Source organism: Sminthopsis crassicaudata, chromosome 4 (assembly GCF_048593235.1).
Source record: "Sminthopsis crassicaudata isolate SCR6 chromosome 4, ASM4859323v1, whole genome shotgun sequence".
In the NCBI taxonomy this organism is placed as follows: domain Eukaryota; kingdom Metazoa; phylum Chordata; class Mammalia; order Dasyuromorphia; family Dasyuridae; genus Sminthopsis; species Sminthopsis crassicaudata.
In genome coordinates this window covers 137,686,813-137,702,097 of record NC_133620.1, presented here as the reverse complement: position 1 = coordinate 137,702,097, position 15,285 = coordinate 137,686,813, and the positions used below count along the sequence as shown (strand labels likewise).

At 34.9% G+C, this 15,285-nt stretch overlaps 1 protein-coding gene and 1 long non-coding RNA gene across 10 annotated transcripts in view; one reads left to right on the top strand and one right to left on the bottom strand.

Annotated features, from left to right (window-relative positions):
• Positions 1 to 15,285, top strand: part of SCAF8 (SR-related CTD associated factor 8) — a 252,202-nt gene that overhangs the window by 137,129 nt on the left and 99,788 nt on the right. For 5 of the 8 annotated variants that reach the window (XR_012489162.1, XR_012489159.1, XR_012489161.1 and 2 more), the window contains exon 21: positions 6,142 to 6,192. The exons of the other annotated variants lie outside the window; for them this stretch is intronic. The gene's annotated coding sequence lies outside the window, so the exon portion shown is untranslated. The remainder of the gene's footprint in view (positions 1 to 6,141; positions 6,193 to 15,285) is intronic. 8 annotated transcript variants of the gene reach the window in all.
• LOC141565832 (uncharacterized) overlaps positions 1 to 15,285 on the bottom strand; it is a 57,831-nt gene that overhangs the window by 42,221 nt on the left and 325 nt on the right. For both annotated transcript variants that reach the window (XR_012489165.1, XR_012489164.1), the window contains exon 2: positions 14,753 to 14,829. This is a non-coding gene — a long non-coding RNA (uncharacterized LOC141565832). The remainder of the gene's footprint in view (positions 1 to 14,752; positions 14,830 to 15,285) is intronic.

The following is a 15,285-nucleotide window of genomic DNA, read 5'->3' as shown; positions in this document are numbered from 1 at the left end:
AACTCTTGGAGGCTTAGTCATCTCTAAGTGGTTCTTCCCTTCATATTCAATTGTAAAACTTGTTGAGAACAGAATCAGTCTCACTTTTGTCTTTATGTTCCCTGCATCTGCATAAAATAGTACCTGGAATATGTTTTTGAATTGAGTTAGCTTCTGGATAGACAAAGGAATTGCATATGTTCTAGAACCCACTCAGAATAGCTCTTGTGATACCAGAATCCCTAGAACCTAGAAATCAGGTTATTAAATACTTTAGCAACTTTATAGGTTAGATAGGTTTAAGGAATTGCATAGTTCTGAGAAATGTATTTTGGGTTTTGTTCCTTGGCTAACTTGTTGGATTGGTAACGAGTCATCAAAACAGAATCTTTGTGACATGAATTTTTGTTACACTTGTTTATTTTATTTCTTGGCGGTGCCTTTAAAATTACATCTTTCAGCATGCAGAAACCATCACCACAATTAACTGCTAAATTAATTTAGCAGTTAATATACTGTCACATTTTGTGGCATTCTCTGTGTTCTTCAGATGGGTGTCTGATGGCAGAAAAGGAGAAGTTTTATAATGCAGTTTAAAATACATTTTATAGCTTCTTAACCCTAATAGTTAAAATTGCAGGGAAATTTCCATTTTGGTGTCTTCTGTCTGTACACCAGTAGAGGTCACTGTGTGCCTAAGAAAGTTAGGCTAATCCAGGCTTGAAAGTGATGAGGTCGCTATTTAGATTATGGCTTTCACTGTGAGCTATATTAAGAGTTCAGGACTATTCTCTCCGTCCACTTCCCACCCCCAAAACTAGAGTATTCTACTTGTGATCAGAAAGTACTATTGTACTTAATAGTAGTATGTATATCTAAAAGAATTTGAAATTGCGTAGATTCATAGTAAGCCTTCAGTTAAGATTCTTAGGTGTATTAACCAGTTTGGATATCAGCATTGATGGTCTATAAATATTGTGGATATTTTTTTCACATCTGTTTCTTAACACTGCTTCAAATCATATCTTTTAAGGGGTTTATTTTGGTTAGAAAGTAATTTTTTAAAAAGAATATAAATACTTATAAGAATATCAGTATTTCAGCATCTTGCATCTTACAGAGGTGTTTTCAGAGGAATTATTTCAGAATTGTTCAAGTGAACATGATCTGATAGTAGTATGGAGTTCAACTTCTTAAAAATCATATTTTATTTTGTTGTATGATTAGATTAAATAGTATTTCATCCCCTAAGTATTTTAGCCAAAAACTTTGTAAATGAATCTTGTCCCATAACTTTTTTGCTCATACCAGATCAGATTTTGTTAACAACCATATGTGTGGTTTTAATATCAGACAAAATAAGTAACTATTGTTTCTAAAAGGTAAACAGGCTTTCCTGCTTCATGGAGCATTATATCCTGTCGTTCGCAAACCAATGCTGTAAAATGATAAAAAGAATTTAGAAAAGTAAATACAATTGCAAACAGGGGTTAACTTATGTATATCTGCATCTGATAATATAGTTCTGAGATCCTGGTCAAAGCACTTCTCTGAACTTTAGTTTCCTTATGTAGAAAATGAGGAAGTTGAGTTCATTGTCTTTGTGAGTTACTCTCTGATTCTAGATCTATAATCTTCTGGTATTCCCAGTAAAACATAAATTTTTTGCAGGAAGAGAATATGCTACTTTTTATTCTTTTATCACTAACACTTAGCACAGTACCTCAAATGTGTTAAACATTTAATTGCTTATTGAATTGTATTTGTTGAATTTTTTTCCCCACTACTTATAATTGTATATCGCTCCAGTGACAGTTAATGTACTAAAAAGCAAATTCATTTTTTTATCTATCATTGTAGTTTTTTCTTAACTATATAAGTATGCTTCTTTTGTTTATAAAGAACTTTTTATTGTTGTTTCATTTAGGTCTCCCTAATTTTTTAGTTTAGTTTTTAAAAATAGCTCTGTATTTTCAAAGTACATGCAAAGATAGTTTTCAACATTCAACCTTGTAAAATCTCGTATTCCAAATTTTTCTTCCTCCTTTTCTCACATCTCCCTCCCCTAGACAGAGGGTTATCCAATATATGTTAAACATGTGCAATTCTTCTATACATATTTCCTCATTTATCATGATCCTGAGTCTCCCTATCTTGCCCAGTCTGAAGTACAGCAGTTACTCACCAAACTGATATCACTATTGATTGGCACAGGATCTTGGATTTGCTCCATTTCCAACCTGGACCAGTTTCACCGGCTTAGATAACCTTGTGACTCCCACAGGCTTAAGTCATAGTATAGCTTACAATTTGTAAGCTCAGGTGATCCACCAACCCCAACCTTCTAAGCAGCAAGAATCATAGACATATACCACCATTCCTGACTTTATAAATCAGTTTTTAAAGAATTTTTGTGTCCTCTTGCATTCAGCTAAATGACTAGGGTTTGAAAGTTTGTTGGAGATTTTTACCAAATTTTATAACTTACATATCATAAACCACTACTTACTTTCTTGTATATTTAGACTGACAAGTATAATGTATTTGTTTTCAACCACACAGAGAAGTTTAGAATTTTTAAATGTCCATCTGTGTTATACAATAAGGTCATGCCACTACTTTCAGATCATACAAAATTATATATAAGATTGTGTGTGTGTGTAGAGGGCTGGAACTCTGGAGAAGTATACTTGAAACAAGGATACTTAGAACAAAGTGTTAACTCAGTGCAATTGATGAGATTTAATGGTTCTCTAGTTCACATATATCTAGTATGATATAATGATATAATCACTCTAGTATACTGTAATGATGTAATTGTAATAGGGTATTTAAGGATTAAGAGAACTGGGGACAGAGGCAATCAGAGGCAGTTGGTCAGACTGGAACAGACTGTGAAGGAGTCAGTGAACAGACTGTGAAGGAGACAATAAAGACTTTAGACTCTATTCCTGACAATTCTCGCGGTATCTATCCTGCTGAGACCAAGGCCCATCCAGAGGACCTCCAGAAAGCTAGCCCGAATATATATATGTATATATATATATAACTATAAAACCACTCAGGATGATAGATTTAAAACTAAAAAAAATTAAGATCAGAGAGATCATCATTTCAGCCTTCTAATACAGATGTGGAAACTGAGGCCCAGAGAAGTCAAATGATTTGCCTTAGGTGACACAAATAGTAAGTAGCAGAAATGAGATTTCATCCCTTGTACCTTGATATCAGATCCAACCCTTTTTCCATTGAGCCATTCTCTTTCTCCTCTTACACACTAACTCATTATGTAAATTCAGAGGAAAATAGACAACACATCTTTTAAAGCAGTCTTTCTTTTTATGACATTTAGAATCAGTCTCAACTTAAAGATCATTTAGATGGTGCAGTACTGGTCTTGAGGTCAGGAAGGCTTTATCCTCCTGAGTTCAAATATAGCCTCAGATATTTACTAGCTGTGTGATCATGGGCAAGTCACTTAATATTGTTCGTCTCAGTTCTTCATCTATAAAATGAGTTGGAGAAGGAAAAGGCAAACCATCTCAATAGTTTGCCAAGAAAGCCCAAAATAAGGTGATGAAGAGTCATACAGAATTGAAATGCTTGGACAACAGTAACACATATAACCTATACCTAAGCAAGCATCCCTCACATTCAACATCCCTGGCATGTGGTCATCTAAGGTCAATTTGAAACTCTCTAATGATTCAGATCTCATTATCTTCTTAAGTGGTACACTGTATTTTTTTGGGCAATTCTAATTGTTTAGAATGTCATTCATAGTTCTGCCTGTATGGGACTGAGGAAACCAAAGCTAATCTTTCCTCCATGAGATAACCTTTCAATTACTTAAATTTAGCAATCATTTCCTCTTAAGTATCTTCCCTTTACTTGACTTTACCTTCTTTCCACTGATCTTTATATAACATGATTTTGAAATTCAGTATGATCTTGGTTGCCTTTTTCCTAATGAGTTGTTGCTTTTTGTTTGTTTGGGTTTTTTTGTTTTTGTTTTTGTTTTTGTTTTTGTTTTTTTTGCCTGTGGCTATTGGGTTTAAGTGACTTGCCCAGGGTCATGCAGCTAGGAAGTATTAAGTGTCTGAGACCAGATTTGAACTCGGATCCTCCTGACTTCAAGGCTGGTGCTCTATCCACTGCGCCACCTAGCCGCCTCCCTTTGAATTGTTGCATAACTATTCCTTATTATTCTATATCAGCTGATTTTTCAAAATTGACATATAGAACTTTACATTTATTTCTCTAAAATTTTAATTTACTAATTTGGGGTCATCATGCCAGAATATTGAGATATTTTAATGTCCTGATTATATCAGCTTATGTATTAGCGGTCTTATTCAACTTTTTGCTTTATGTATATTTCATAAACACACATCTAGCCAATTCTCTGTGTAGCACCTTTCCAAGGTTCACTACCCTAAGCTGCATCTACACTGGCAGGCCAAATCCCCAAAGGGCGGATGATTATTCTCCACTTAGGGTTCTCAGGGTAAATCTAAGGGGCTAGAAAGAATATTTATTGTACAAAATCCCTCCTTCACTAACAGGAGTTGACTCTCTCCTTTAAATACTCAAAGTCCTTAGGAAGAATAGATTCAAACTTAGGGAGCACATGTAACTTAAAGGTGTGCTGATATCTCTTGAACATTGGAGTCTTCATGAACTTCTAAGTATAGCTCTTTGCTGACCTCTGCAGATCAGTGTATATATCTTGCATACTGTCATTCCTTGTTTAGTTTATACTTAGCATGTCTGTCAGCTCCAGACTAAGTCACACCTATTCTAAGTGTACTTCCACTTCCTAGTGGAAAATCCAGATCTTCAGAACTCTTGAAGTTCATAGGGTTGTAATCTTGTCAACGGAGGCTGGGTAAGAGATAAATTCATTCCTCCCCAGCTAAAGCATTTTGTCTCAGGAATCCTCTTCCATTGGATTCACCCGTGCTCAAGTTGCCCCTGTGGCATGAAAGTTAAATCCCATTTTGCTTCTTTACCCATAACCTACAGTTCTCTGCTATTTCTCTCAACTAATTACAAGACAATCACTTTGTGGTTTATTTGCTTCCATCTAATGACCAAAGTATCTCTCTCTTTCAAATTAAGAATTTTTTGTATCTAATTAAACCTTTGATTAATTGATTGAGTCAATCCAGCGAGGCTTTCTGGGATTACATTAATTAGGGTGGGTGAACTGTTCTTACATAAAAATGTTGAATGCCACAGGCCAAGAATAGATTTTTGAGGTACTTTACTAGAAGTCGCTCTTCATTTTGACATTTCACTAGAGATCCTCTTCAGCTTGACATTAATTAATCATTGATCAGTTAGTCATCATTCTTTGAAAGCCACCATTAAACCAGTTTCAAATGCAAACTATGCTAACGTGAAACTTGTAACTCTCTCATCTTGTCCACAAGAATATCATAAGACATTGTCAAATGGTGTACTGTTTTTATTGTCATCCCACCTTTCTCCCTAGCTCCTTGCCAAGAAAAGAAATGATAGTAGCCTGTTCTGGATGAAGTTAATATAATGTAAATTTCCTCCCTACCTTCTTTACCTTCTTCTCCCTTTCCCCTCCTTTTTCCCCTCCTTTTTCCTTTCCTTTTCCTTTCCTTTTCCTTTCCTTTTTCCTTTCCTTTTTTTTTTCCTTTTTCCTTTCCTTTTTCCTTTTTCCTTTCCTTCCTCCCTCCCCACCTGTCTTGTCCACAAATTCAGTAACTAAATTCAGTAGTTATTCTATGCCACTACTGATTGGCATGGAGGATGTGATCTGCTTCTTTTCTAGTCTGAGCTGGTTATCTTTTCCTTAGGCACCCTGAGTCAAATCCTAGACATTCACCATATTGGAACAGAATTTAGTGCAGATAAGCAATAAGTGTTTTACAATTGCAGTTCAGAATTTCTAAGCCCAAATAATTTGGCTAGTCTCAGCCTCTCTAGGAGCAGAGACTATAGGTGCATTCCATCATGACCAACTTTACACTATTTCTTCAATTTGTAGTTTATTTTTCCTCTAATTTTTAATGCGTCTTCTTTTGTGCTTATTTTGGGCTTGTTCATTTGTTGGCTTCTAATTGTTAAAATGTATATTCAGTTCATTAATATTCTCTTTTTTTCTATTTTGTTAATGTATGTTTGTAGGGATATGATTTTTCCCCTGAGGACTGCTTTAGCTGCATCCCAGAAATTCTGGTATGTTGTTTCATCATTATCATTTTTTTCACATAATTTATTGTTTCTATAATTTGTTCTTTGACCCATCATTATTTAGGATTTCATTGTTAAGTCGCCATTTGACTGTCTTTTGTGTTTGTGATTCTTGTATCAATGACTATTTTTATTGCATTATGAAATTTAAAGGATGCATTTACTATTTCTGCCTTTTAACATTTGTTTGAAATATCTGTATGCCCTAATAAATGGTCAGTTTTTGTAAACGTTCTATGTGGTGATGAGAAATATATCTTTTTTTTTTTTCAGTTTTATTTAGATGATGCTCTAAGTCTTTTTGTATATAATTTTTTCAGTAATTTGTTCAGTTTCATATTTTCCCCTTTGTTTATCTTTCAGTTAGACTTATTAAGAGCTGTGAAAGGTGACATTGAAGTGTCCTGTCACTGTTGTGTTTTTGTTTATGTATATTTTTGTAGCTAAGCTGATGTTTCTTTTGTGAATGTGGATGCTAAGGCATCTAAATTGGTTTTTACTTATGATTACTTTCATTATAGTATAGTTTCCTTGTTTAGTTGTCCCTTTTCACTTTTTGAATATTTTTTCTTTGTCAGATAGCACAATTGCAATTTCTGCTTTTTTGGATTCATTTGGTACATAGTACATTTTCTTCCAATCACTCAGTTGTATTTTGTGGATGTCTGTTTTAAAAATGTTATTTTATAAACTGCACATTATAGAATTTTGTTTTATCCAATCTGTCACTCTTTTTTTTTCTCCTGAGGCTGGGGTTAAGTGACTTGCCCAGGGTCACACAGCTAGGAAGTGTTAAGTGTCTGAGACCAGATTTGAACTCGGGTCCTCCTGAATTCAAGGCTGGTGCTCTATCCACTGCGCCACCTAGCTGTCCCTCTCTGTCACTCTTTTTAATTTCATTGGCTTGTTTAGTCCATTCACACTTAAAGTTAGGTTTATATTTTCCATAAACATAGTACTATATCTTTTCAGTTTCTTTAGCTTAATTTATTATTATTATTTTTTAAGGTAGCCCTGTTCCCTCTGGCATTCTGGCATTCTTCTACTTGGCTGTGTCCTATTTGTTACTTTTTGGAGTTTTGCTTATCAGTTCCTTTTTCTTTCCTGTATTTATCTGATTATTTAATTCTTCCACTCATTGTTTTTCTCTCTGTCAAGTAGATTCTTCCTTTCTCTTATCCTCTCCAACTAATTCTGTTCCTTAGTGTTATTATTATTATTATTTCATTCTTTATAAAAAGGTTTTCTCCTTTCCAGAGAGGATTTTTCCCCCTCATTCTCTTCATTATATTCATCATCTTTATCTTCTCTAGAATCTCATTCTTTGGTTCATGGTCCCTATATTTATATAACCTAACGCTATTCTGAATTTCTCATGTATAATCAGATCATCTGAGTTATCCATTCTAGTCTATCCTGTTTGAAGTTGTTTCTGTCACTGATTTGATGAGGTTGCATCCTGGACTTCTTTTTCCTGTTGTGGCTTACTATCAGAAAAAATGTTAATTCTTCTAGGGGACAACATTGCATCATGTCAGTAATTTTCCACTCCATCCCCATATCCTTAATTACATAGCTCACCACTATTTCTTCCTGGTCATATTCATTCTCTAAATCAATGGTCTACCACTCCATCAGGAACCAGTTGTCTCCAGGAGCTGAAGCTCCTGGACAAATGCCTTTTTCATGCAACAAATCCCCATAGACAATACCCAGCACAAGGTCCCCATCTCCTTTCACAGAACTTCTCTTTTTAAATATAAGAGCATTCATCAATGGATCTCCCTCCTATTACCAAATCAAGACCTCCAATATTTTAATTCCACCTTTTGCCTCCTTGTCCATTTCCTTGCAAGCTTTTTCTGAGAGACTTATAAAAATCACTTTCCTCTCATTGCTAGCCCTAAGTTTAACTGGAGCACATCACATATTCCCTTCTATTCTCCTTCCTCCTCCATTCTACACACTTTCCCATTTTATGATTTAATCCACAAGAAACATTGATGCACCTGTAGGCTGGTAATGACCCAAGCTTACCTCTCCAATATTACTTTTCCGAATCTCTGCTTTCATTCCTATGGTTTGAGTACATTTAGAAAGAAATCTTTTATTGGTTTCTCAGATGTTACTCAGCTGATGTTGCTGTCTTTGTTGTATTTATTCATTCTTCATGCATCTCTGTTGTCTGGAGTGTTTGAGAAGTAAATAATTAGTTCAATTCTAGTTTTCTTTCTGAGAATGTTTTGAACACCTCTTTATTATCAAATGTCCATATATTTTCATTTATAGTACAGCTGGGATTTTCCAAGATAGGTCATGCTGGATATTGTATCCTGAGACCCATTTGTTCTTGGGAACATATTCCATTCCCTCTGCATTTTCTGGTAGATATAATAGTCTTGAGTTATTAAATTTTCCTTTCTTTTGTATTTAAAGATTTTTATCTTAGCCACTTACAGAATTTCTTTTTTCTCAATTTAACTATTATGTGTCTTGGGGCTTGCAACCTTGGGTTTTTTTGTGTAGGTGATCTATGAATTCTTTGCCTAAATGAGGCCATAATTCTTTCTGCTATTAATATCTTCCCTGTTGGTTTATCTGCTTATGCCTAAATTTGTGGAGTTCTCTTTTTTCTGAGATCTATGGTAATTTTGGTCTTCCTCCCTCTTCCCCCATCCCCCTTATTTTCCTTAATTGCTCACTTTTTAATTCCATCCCTTCTGATGGTGGTTTCTTTTTGGGATGAATCATAATGCATTTTAGCCTTCTCCCAATTTAGGTTTCTATTTAGGTTCTCTATTTCACCAATTTAGGTCTCTGCCTGGATTGACTTTGGGGAGGACCAGCTTGGTTCCAGTTGGAGAATGCTGTGTTTCCTCCAGGCTTAGTGAATTTCAACAGAGTGCCCAGTACCTGTCCTGCTCCCTCTATTTCTTAGTTTTCTAGCCTGGCTAAACAAGGTAACTCCATGCTAGTACCATTGCAGTCTGTATTTTGATTTCTGCCCTTGAAAGTTTGGATAGGGAGTGTAGAGAGGGCTATGGACTTGTGCTCAGATATATCTGTTGTACCTTTTGCTGAGGCAGTTAGGGTTAAGTGACTTGCCCAGGGTCACACAGAAGTGTCTGAGGTCAAATTTGAATTCAGTGGTACTCTATCCTCCTGACTTCAGGGCTGGTGCTCTATTGACTTTTCCATCTAACTGCCCCTAATATCCATTCTTTTAGAAATTATTAGTGAATTAAGATTAAAATCCATTTCTTGGAGGTGTACTTTTCTCTATGTTCCTCCTCTCAAAGAGATCTTTGGTAGTAGAGACTACTGCGGTGGCTCAGGGTCTCAAGGCCTGAGGATATTTCTGCAGTTTGGAACTTGGATCTCCACAGAAATGGAAAGAAGGAAGAGGGACTAGAAATGTGGTGTTGTGTTTGTTACAAATCCATAGATCAGGTCAACTTGTGAAACCTTCTGCTGGTATTGTGCTGGGTGGTAGAAGAGGAGGAGCATGAATTAGGCATTAGTTCTTGGAGTTTTTACTTTCTTTTGTTTTTCTGATGTCTCAGACCAAGGAGACAGTTGAAGTTCCTTTATCTTTGGTGCATGATTTCTGTTTTGGAGAGGTTTGAAGAGTCATGGAGATCTGAGGATCCATTTTGCTGGTCACCTGACCTAGGAATTTCTCCACTGATTTTCAAGGACCACTTTTTGGCTCAGTAACCACAGCTTCCAGTTCCTTCAGTTCCCTAGGATGTAACTAGTCCCAGTTTGTATTCATTGTATTTATTCAAGGCAGATAGGATTTTCTTATTAACTTTTCATTAACATTTTCATTGTCTTGAAATTCAGATCCTATGAACACTTAGGCTCTTTGCTTCTAGCCTGAAAATGATGATGATGATTAGTTTTAAAGAACTGAGGGGGGTAAGGAGGGTGGCTATGTGGCACAGTAAACAGAGCACCAGCCCTGAAGTCAGGAGGACCTGAATTCAAATCTGGTCTCAGACACTTAACACTTCCTAGCTGTGTGACCCTGGGCAAGTCACTTAACCCTAATTGCCTCAGCAAAAAAACAAAAAACTTAGTAGGCCCAGGGAGTGAGAGGTAGGTAAGAAGAGATGAGGAAAGATAAGCTAAATAATAGTTAACTAGTTTGCTTTCCCTCCAGTGTCAAGATCATTTCCTATATTTTAGGCACTGAGAATACAGAAACAAAATGATATGGTCCCTGCCTTCAAGGAGATTACATTCTGTCAGGGAAACAACATGTAAAAAAGGCAGATGCAAAGTAAATACAAGATAATTTCATAGAGTGGGTATTAGCAACTATAGTTATCAGTAGGGTGGCCTTTGAACTGTGCTTTGAAGAAAGCTAGTGATAATAAGAAACAGGTGAGGAAATATTGATGTTCAGGCAGGTGTGAAGTCACAAAGGTGGAAGATTGAATGCCATATTTAAGTAATAGCAAGAAGGAAAGTAATGCTTATAAGCCCAGAAAGATAAGTTAGAACCAGGCTGTAAGTTATTTAAATAAATGCCAAAAGAGTTTGTATTTGATCCTAGAAGGAACCATAACAGTTTATGAGGAGAGTGACATGGTCAAATTCTATAATATAATGTCTTATTGAGGGAGCAAAAATTAGAAGAAAAGGTCAATTGAAATGTTCCATTAAAAGCTTCTTTTGAATCCTACGTCATTATAATATGAAGTTAATCCCAGGTCCTTCCCTCAAGGTGCAAGCTTTAGCAATGGAAAGATTTCATAATGGAAAGGTTTTGAGTTCAGTCACAGAGATGGATTGAATGTCTGGTATATAAGATGAGCCTACCTTGTGTCAAAAAGAGTCACTAGATAATTAATTTTTTTGACCATAGCTCTTCATAGACACAGTCCAGTAAGGAATAAAAGGAAGTATAGAAACATTTGTGGAAAAAGTGTCCAGACTTGAAATGAGAGTCTTAAAGTGCTGAAAAAATATTCTACTTGAAGGAATACATTGGCATGAAATTATCTGGGAAAATAAACAATTTGGTCAATTATATGGAGAGACTTTAATTTCCCTAACATCTTCAAGAATTCAAGTTCCCACACTAGGACTCTGGGACTTCTGATTGGTGAGCATTCACCTTATCTTGTCTAGACCTTAAGCTACTTTCTAGCCATGTTTCTATCATCCTCCTTCACTGCCACTTTCCAATGTTAGCTCTGAGAACAGTAATCATGTCTATATCATCATTCTTTGAATGGAAATTCCATTCATCATCTTTCTGATTTCCCTTCTTCCTGGCCTCCACTCCACTATGTATTGTCTTCCCCTTTGAGAATGTTAGTTTGAGGACAAGTACTTGTCTTCCTTAGTTGAATTCATTCCCTAGCACTCAGCATAGTGCATGCCATGATAGTAATTACTGTTATAATTCATATGTTTATTTTATTAATTATCAAATATCCAGACAAATATACTGCCTCTCCACAGTATTAAGAACCTATTTTTGAATTTTAACCTCCTTTTATTGTGGTATGTATGATCTTGGGCTTAACATTTCTGAGCCTCATTTAAACTCATTTTCAAATGTGAAGATAGTACCAACTGATCTATAAAAGCCTTATGGCTTTTATATCCTAATATTGACACTGTGCTCCATAATCAAAGTTCAATTTCTTAGCCTAAACTCAAGTAAATTTATTTAGAATTTAAGTCAGCCATCAGAGGGCAGCAGGTAGGCCACTTTCCATTTAGAGGTTATTCTGTAAGTGAGTCTTCAAGATAGCAGATTAAATTCATTTATCTTGACAAGTTCATTCCTATATAATTAAGAAACTCTTTTCTCCCTCATACCTTATGACCCAGTTTATGTTTCTAGACTATTCTCTTTTCTTTTTCCAAAATAGTCTTTATATTTCTATGCTTGGTATATTTTTTAAAAATCTAAAAAAAAAAAAAAAAAAAAAAAAAAAAAAAAAAAAAAAAAGATGAGAGAGCTGAAACACCTAAGTCAATATTTCTTTCATTTGTTTTATAGTTGTGCTATTTAATCAAAAGCATATTTAATGAACATTTATTAAACACCAACTGTGTATAAAGTACTAAGTACTATGACAATAATTCTCATTTGTAAATTTCAGGAAGTAAGCTAAAATAAGATTTATAATAATTTTTTAATGTTGTTTCATTATAATATGTCTTTGTGACATTTTCCATTACAAGTTTTACTCATTTTTCTTATCAACCATAAAAAACACAATCATATAAAAAGTTTTTTTTTCTTTTTATTAGTTGGAAGCATTTCCATGCAAAAATTGATTTCCTGTATCACATTCTAAAAGTAATTTATTTTCTTCATGGATAATTTCTAAGTTTTTTGAATAGGAAGAAGCTTAAATACTTAAGAAATTTCTTTTTACATTCATTTAGCTTTCAGTCCAGTGTATAAATACAACCAGTCAGCCGGAATAAAGGGGTGTCTAGTTACATATTACTGAATCAGATGCATATTGTCAGTCAAGTAAATGAATCATTTTTTGACTGTTTTACCCTTATAGTCATAGTAAACAAAGCTAGCCCAAGGCAAAACAGTGAGTAAAACCAATGTTTGCCCTTTACTCCCCTTTCTTCTTCTGGCACCCTATTCTTCCATTGCCTCTTACTACCCACCCCTGAGTGCCACCCTACCTCACATCTGTTTCTTTGGCCTTGTGCCCCAAGTGGCCTTCTGCTGTGTTCCTTCTTGTTTTAAAACTCATAGTCATAGAATTTTGTCACTAGAAGAGACCTTCAGAAACTATTTAGCTCAGCATTTCCTGAACTAATTTGGCCATAGTACACTTTGTTGCTTAAAAAATATTAGGGGAACTTATTGCTAATTTGAGGAATCTGAGGTATGATACACCCTGCTATGATATAAGAGAGAAATTATAGAAGAAATTAAATGTAATTTCATATAAAAATTATAGCCCAAAAGCATTTATGATACATAAATAATTTCTCATTTAATATTTTAGAGAGAAAGGTTTTTGCTAACATGAAAATCCTTCAGCAAAATTCTAGTTAGCACTGTAGTTAACATCAAATTTTCCCAGACTTTTAAAAACATTAGTTTAGATTGATACCCCTATCCTTCCTTCCCTTTCAACTCCATATGTCTGTAACACATATTAAACCTTTCCTTCCCTCTTTCCTCTTAGCTTGCAAACATATTTAGATCCCCCTCATCCTTTAAAATTTTTTTTGATTCTTCTACCTCATTATACTGTGTTACTATTTCTCCTTTCATTGCTCAGTAGTAATTCATTTTTGACATTTTGAAATCCAGTTTTCTGTTTGTATCACTATTTTTACAGAAACTTTTCTTAAAGACAATCTTATTTACACTCTCATTGGTCTTTTCTCAGCCCTCATCTTCCTCTTTGACCACCATGCATCATTTGGAAATATTAAAAATATTAAATATCACATTCCTTATCATTTTATTCTTCCTTAGCTTCTGTGTACCATAATCAATTTCTTTTCCTCAATTGTAAAGTGGGGATAATAAGAGCACCTCCTTCACAGGATTGTTATAGGGATTTGTGGGGAATATCAAAGAAAATAATGTTTGTAAAGCATTTTACGCAATGCCTGGCACATAGTAGGCTTTTAATAAGAAAATGCTTGCATCCTTCATTCTTCTTACCAAATAAAGGTCAAACTCAGCCTGAAATTTAAGCCCTTCCAGAAATTAGAATTTTTCTATTTTCTCATCATCTACTCACATTACTCCCATTCTGATACATTATGGTTGTGATCTTACCAGACTGAATCATTTATTGTCCATTGAACACTTTGCAAATCTTAGTGCCTTTGCTTATCATCTAATCCAACACATTTACTAAGTTTCTATTGTCTGTCTGCAAGGCTATTTGCTAGGCACTAGGGATAAAAAATAAAATAAAATGAAAGATCATTGCCATTTTTCAGATGTATTTAAACTTAACAATTAAAATATGATACCCAGAATTGGGACATCAAAATTTAAAGGTGACCTTAATAAGTATAGAAGACAGTAATTCTCCACCTGCCTCCCTCTTTGGGAGTTTTTTGCCTTTCTGAATGCAGACTAAGATTACATTCATTTTTTAAGCTGTAGTTTTACTTTCTTGGTTCATACTGAGCTTCCCTTCCACTAATATCCTCAGATATTTTTCAGACAAACTGCTATCTACCTATGCCTCTCACACTCCTCAAAATTTTACTGTTGAACCCATTTGGGATTTTACATTCATTGCTGCATTTTTAAGAATATTAGGTCTTATTTTTTAGCCCTTTGTTCCTGGCTGTCATCTGATACATTAGCTAATCTTCCCAACTTTGTGTTACCTACAAATTTGATATTCTTTTTTTTTTTTTAAATCCACTTCATTGGTAAAAAATATTTTTCACACCGCAACCAAACTGTACTTGATCCTTTTCCCTTGATCCTTTTTTCTCTCTTCTTCTTCTTCCATATGTTTGTCAGCATATCTCTTAATGTCTGAAATCCTGTTGGAACTAAATATTTGTTGCTCACCTGATTTGTTGAAGTGCTTTCTTCAAGGTCCAGGCTGGATGAATCCTGTTTGATTAACTTCTTCTTGCCCTTGCTATCTGAAACACAAATTTTCTTATCAATACTATGTTTGGATTATCACTTTCTCCCTTGTATCATACTTTTTAAAATATATGTTTGTAGGGATATTTCCTCCCCTCCTCCATTTTAGACTTCCCATTCATTTCTGAGTTCCTTAATAGTCTTGTTTTTCTTTTTTACATTTCCAAGACAAAGTGTGGTTCTCTGTACATATAGGCACTTGATAAATGTTAGCTAAATTGAACTTCGATGAGCACCACTCTATCTTCGATAGGGCTGTGCTTTCAGTTGAAGAATATTGTCACAACCTGGCAGCTGGTGGCCCAGTGGATAGAGCAATGGATCTGTAGTCAGGAAGATCTGAGTTCAGATCTGGGCTCAGAAACTTGCTAGCTGAGTGGCCCTGGGCAAGATGACATTTAACCTTTGTTTTTCTCAGTTTTCTCATTTGTAAAATGGAGATAATGATAGCA